General features: G+C 45.1%; 1 non-coding gene across 1 annotated transcript; it reads left to right on the forward strand.

The window, feature by feature from the left end:
* The first annotated feature begins 468 nt into the window (after positions 1-468).
* On the forward strand, positions 469-575 carry LOC125427604. Its single transcript, XR_007243721.1, has one exon. It is a non-coding gene; the product is annotated as a U6 spliceosomal RNA (small nuclear RNA).
* Positions 576-4,837: the final 4,262 nt, after the last annotated feature.

The raw sequence follows: 4,837 nt of genomic DNA on the forward strand, positions 1-4,837 counted from the left end.
TTTTCATTTGCTACACAGCCAGATAATACAGTCAATGCCTGACACCTTAGTAATACAAATCCTTACATGTAGGTATCGATTTCGAATGTAAAAATAAAATAAAATAAGAAAACGAAAATTCAACATGGACATTTTCAACAGAATTGCCAGATCGTGAGATGCTGATTTCGCCGGACAACTTGCCGACGTTTAGTGTGGAGTTGTCGAAAAGGCGGGGCTAGTAGCATATGCTTCTTTTGCTGCGAGGTTAATCGGTACCAGAGAGCGATGAAGACGATCGGGAGCCTGGAGACCAAACCCTATGAGGAAAGGCTGTGGGAATGGGAACGTTTATTCTGGAAAAGAGGAGATGGAGAAGGAACACAATTGCTCTCTTTCACTATCTGAAAGGCTGTCACTTAGAGGAGGTCAGAGAGCTATTCCTGCTGGCAGCAGAGGGTAGGACTTGCAATAGGAGGTATAAATTATGTGCTCGCTTCTGCAGCACGTATACTAAAACTGGAATGATACTGAGAAGATTAGCATGGTCCTTGCGCAAGGAAGACATGCAGAATGGTGAGGCATCCCATAATTTCTAACATGCTGCCTTGCTGGGGTCCCTTTTCCAGAACATTGGTGCTTTTGTAACATGGGGAAGATAGGTACCTTGGCTCACTTAATCACCACCAACATAGTGTAGTGGTTAAGAGCGGGTGGATCCTAATCTGGAGAACTGAGTTTGATTCCCCACTCCTCCACCCGAGTGGCTTATCTGGTGAACCAGATGTGTTTCCGCACTCCTACATTCCTGCTGGGTGACCTTGGGCTAGTCACAGTTCTCTCAGAACTCTCTCAGCCCTACCTACCTCATAGTGTCTGTTGTGGGGAGAGGCAGGGAAAGGAGTTTGTAGGCCACCTTGATTCTCCTTACAGGAGAGAAAGGTGGGGTGTAAATCCAAACTCTTTTTCTTCTGGAATGTCCTTTATTTGGGGAAGATAGAGATGGACAACACCGTTGTTAGAAGAAGAATGAGTTTATGAGCAATGATCAAAGTTTTTCTTTTCCTAGTGGGATAAGAACCCAAATGTTACTGGCCTTTTATTTTTTTTATTTTGTAATTCAGCAATAAATATATTTTTTTTAAAGCTTATAATTAGGATGCACTCAAAAGATGATGATGAAGAAGAAGAGTTGGTTTTTATACCCCACTTTTCTCTACCTAAAGGAGTCTGAAAGTGGTTTGCAATCACCTTCCCTTCCCCCTCCACCCCACAGCAGGCACCTTATGAGGCAGGTGAAGCTGAGAGAGTTCAGAGAGAACTGTGTGACTGGCTCACACAGCAGTGGCGTAGGAGGTTAAGAGCTCGTGTGTCTAATCTGGAGGAACCGGGTTTGATTCTCCGCTCTGCCGCCTGAGCTGTGGAGGCTTATCTGAGGAATTCAGATTAGCCTGTACACTCCCACACATGCCAGCTGGGTGACCTTGGGCTGGTCACAGCTTCTCGGAGCTATCTCAGCCCCACCTATCTCACAGGGTGTTTGTTGTGAGGGGGGAAGGGCAAGGAGATTGTAAGCCCCTTTAAGTCTCCTACAGGAGAGAAAGGGGGGATATAAATCCAAACTCTTCTTCTCAAGGTTACCTTAGCAAGCTTCATGTGGGGGAGTGAGGAATCTAATTTGATTCTCCAGATTAGAGTTCATCACTCTTAACCATTTGGCAGCAAACGGAGGCCGCAGAATCAATGCGGGTTGTCGTTGGGCCTTCTTTAAAAAAACCCTTGCCTCCCATGCTGCATAGCTGCACGGGGAGGACCTTTAAAAACTGGGAAACAATTGCTTCCCATGGCAGCCATTTGCTCACTGGCAGCTGCAACCTGCATTACAAATGAAGAAATCGCTGATAGTGCGATTCTTGAAAAACCCGGGTTGTGGGGGAAAACATGGGGCGGATTCGTGTTAGGAGCTGGATCTGTGCGAAATTCTCCCCCCCACATGGGTTAGCCTGGGTTTATTGACCTGTGTGGAAGGGGTCTTAGATGGGCCTTTACCTAAGAAGAGAGAAAAAGGCATCTCCCTGACTATCCTTCCTGAATGAATCCTAATTAGTTGAATGTATTAATATTTAGCATTTATATCGTGTTTTCGGTGATCAGCGTGCTTCACACATGTTGTCTCAATCATCTGTACAATAATCCGGGAAGGAGGTCTGCTTTATTATCCTTTTATTACTACAGATATTGGACTGATGCCGAGAGATAATGTTGAAGGCCACTTGGCAATGATTGCCATATGGCCTGGTTGTCCATGTTTTCCCCCAAATTCTGGATACGCTACGCAGTACGTATAGTGAACATTGTCTAGCCTCAGATTCTCAGTGTTCGTTTATATAAAACAAAAATTGAACTCTTAAGCCCTGCGAGATGGAGAAGATCGGAGGTCAAATGTGTAAGCTGTATTCTGGTCTGGTAGCTTAGAGACTCCTCCCCTCTTCCAGTGTTCTAGCCGATAATGGAAGTCAGAACAATGATTGACATGATTTCTACATTCTTCTGGAACATAGGCTCATTCCTCACATGCAGAATAATGCACTTTCAAACTGCTTTCAGTTCTCTTTGAAGCTGTGCGGAATGGCAAAATCCACCTGCAAACAGTTGTGAAAGTGGTTTGAAAACACATTATTTTGCGTGTGCAGAAGGGGCCATACTTCGGGCCAAACTAGATGATACCGCATCCCCAAGACCCCTCCCGCACATGCAGAATAGTGCACTTTCACAATTGTTTACAAGTGGATTCTACTATTTTGCACAGTAAAATCCAGCTGCAAAGTGTATTTGTGACCCCTATGTTCAGAATGGGTTGACCCAGAAAGGGGTGGACACTCAAAGCAGCAGGAGGCTGTAAAAACTGGTGAAGTTGGAGGAAGCAAGGCTACCAGGCTGGGACCTTGATTTATTTCTGTATGAGCTCTTAACACCTTGTTTAAGGGTTTTCTGTGTATGTAGTTTGATGGGAGTTCTTTTGGGGACCTTCATCATCTTGGATCCTGTTCACCAAGCATCTGAAGTCTTCATAAGACAACCATCAAAGATGAATTGGACTTGGCATTATCAGTAGACTGTAAATATAAGGATTTGAAATGCAACTTAGCAGGACTGTAAAATGTTAATGTTAAAAAAGCGTTATCTATTAAGAGACGTAAACCATTTTATTTTAAATTTAGTTCTTTGTAACTCCTTTCAAGTTCTGCCCCACAGAATCCACAGATAGAGGTTACATATTTATTTATTTATTTATTTATTTATTTATTTATTTATTTATTTATTTATTTATAATTGATTTTGTATACCGCCCCTCCCCCGAAGGGCTCTGGGCGGTGAACAACACAATAAAACCCCATTAAAACAGCAGATTAACAAGATTACATTGGCGTCCAGCATAAAGCTTCATAAAGCCACCCTGGGAAGAAACAAAATAAGGTAGCAGAGGGCCCCCATAAATATTAAGGGGCCCAGAGTGTAAAGGGGGAGGGGAAAGGGGAAAGGGGCGCACATCAGCGGCCAGCCCCCCCAAAAGCCCAGTGGAACAATTCGGTCTTACAGGCCCTGCGGAACTCTCCAAGATCTCGCAGGGCCCGGATAGTTGGTAGTAAGGTGTTCCACCAGGCAGGGGCCAGGGCTGTAAAGGCCCTGGCCCGGGTAGAGGCCAGCCACATCATCGAGGGGCTAGGGACAACCAGCAAGTTGGCCTCTGACGAACGTAGAGGCCTTGCAGGGACATATGGGGTAAGACGGACCCGAAGGTACGAAGGTCCCAGGCTGCGTAAGGCCTTAAAGGTAAGCATATTGAAAGTGGATTGAAAGTGCATTATTCTCCATGTGCGGAAGGGGCCTAAGTCTAACATGGGGCTGTGGCCCGGTTTTACTAGGGTTGCTAGCTCTGGGTTTGGAAATACCTGGAGATTTTTGAGATGGATCCTATGGAAGGTGGAGTTTGGGAAGTGGAGAGCCTTAGCAGGATACAGTGCCTTGGAGTCCACCTTCCAAAACAGCCATTTTCTCCTTCGGTGTAGTGGTTAAGAGCAGCAGACGCTAATCTGGAGAACTGGGTTTGTTTCACCGCTCCTGCACATGAAGCCTTCAGGGTGATCTTGGGCTAGTCCCAGTTCTCTCAGAACTCTTGCAGCCCCATCTTCCTCACAAGGTGCCTGTTTTGGGGAGAGGAAGGGAAGGCAATTGTAAGCTGTTTTGACAATCCGTAAAGGTACAGAAAAGCTGAGTATAAAAACCAAGTCTTCTCTTCCTCTTCGTCATGTGGAGATCAGTCGTCGTAGTGGGAGCTGTGCTGCAGATGTCCCTTCCCACATTCCATCCCTAAAATTCCTAGGCATTTCCCATGCTGGAGGAAGAAGAAGAAGAAGAAGAAGAAGAAGAAGAAGAAGAGGAAGAGGAAGAGGGGCTTACAAACTCCTTTCCCTTCCCCCCTCACAACAAACACCCTGTGAGGTAGGTGGGGCAACCCTACTCTCCCATGATGCACTGCTTTCTGTTCCCCACCTCCATAAACAGAAAGACAAACTACATAAAGCTCGGAAGAGGAATGTGATTACTGTTTGTGCCAGATAATTCCCAGCTTTCCTACTAGGCTGATTGATTTCTTTTAGGGGCAAGGTTTTTCTTTCTTTCTTACTGTCATTTCAAAACCAGCATCCATTTTTCCCTACCTTTACTATTACATCTCTTTGTTTTCACTTGGAACCATTTCCAGCTTTAACATTTCTGTTTTCCAACCTGTTTGGTATAGCCTTTTCAAGGAAAGTATCCTTCCAGCCAAAATTTCTGACCAATAGGAGAACGGGCC

This window comes from Sphaerodactylus townsendi, linkage group LG02 (assembly GCF_021028975.2).
Source record: "Sphaerodactylus townsendi isolate TG3544 linkage group LG02, MPM_Stown_v2.3, whole genome shotgun sequence".
Lineage (NCBI taxonomy): Eukaryota > Metazoa > Chordata > Lepidosauria > Squamata > Sphaerodactylidae > Sphaerodactylus > Sphaerodactylus townsendi.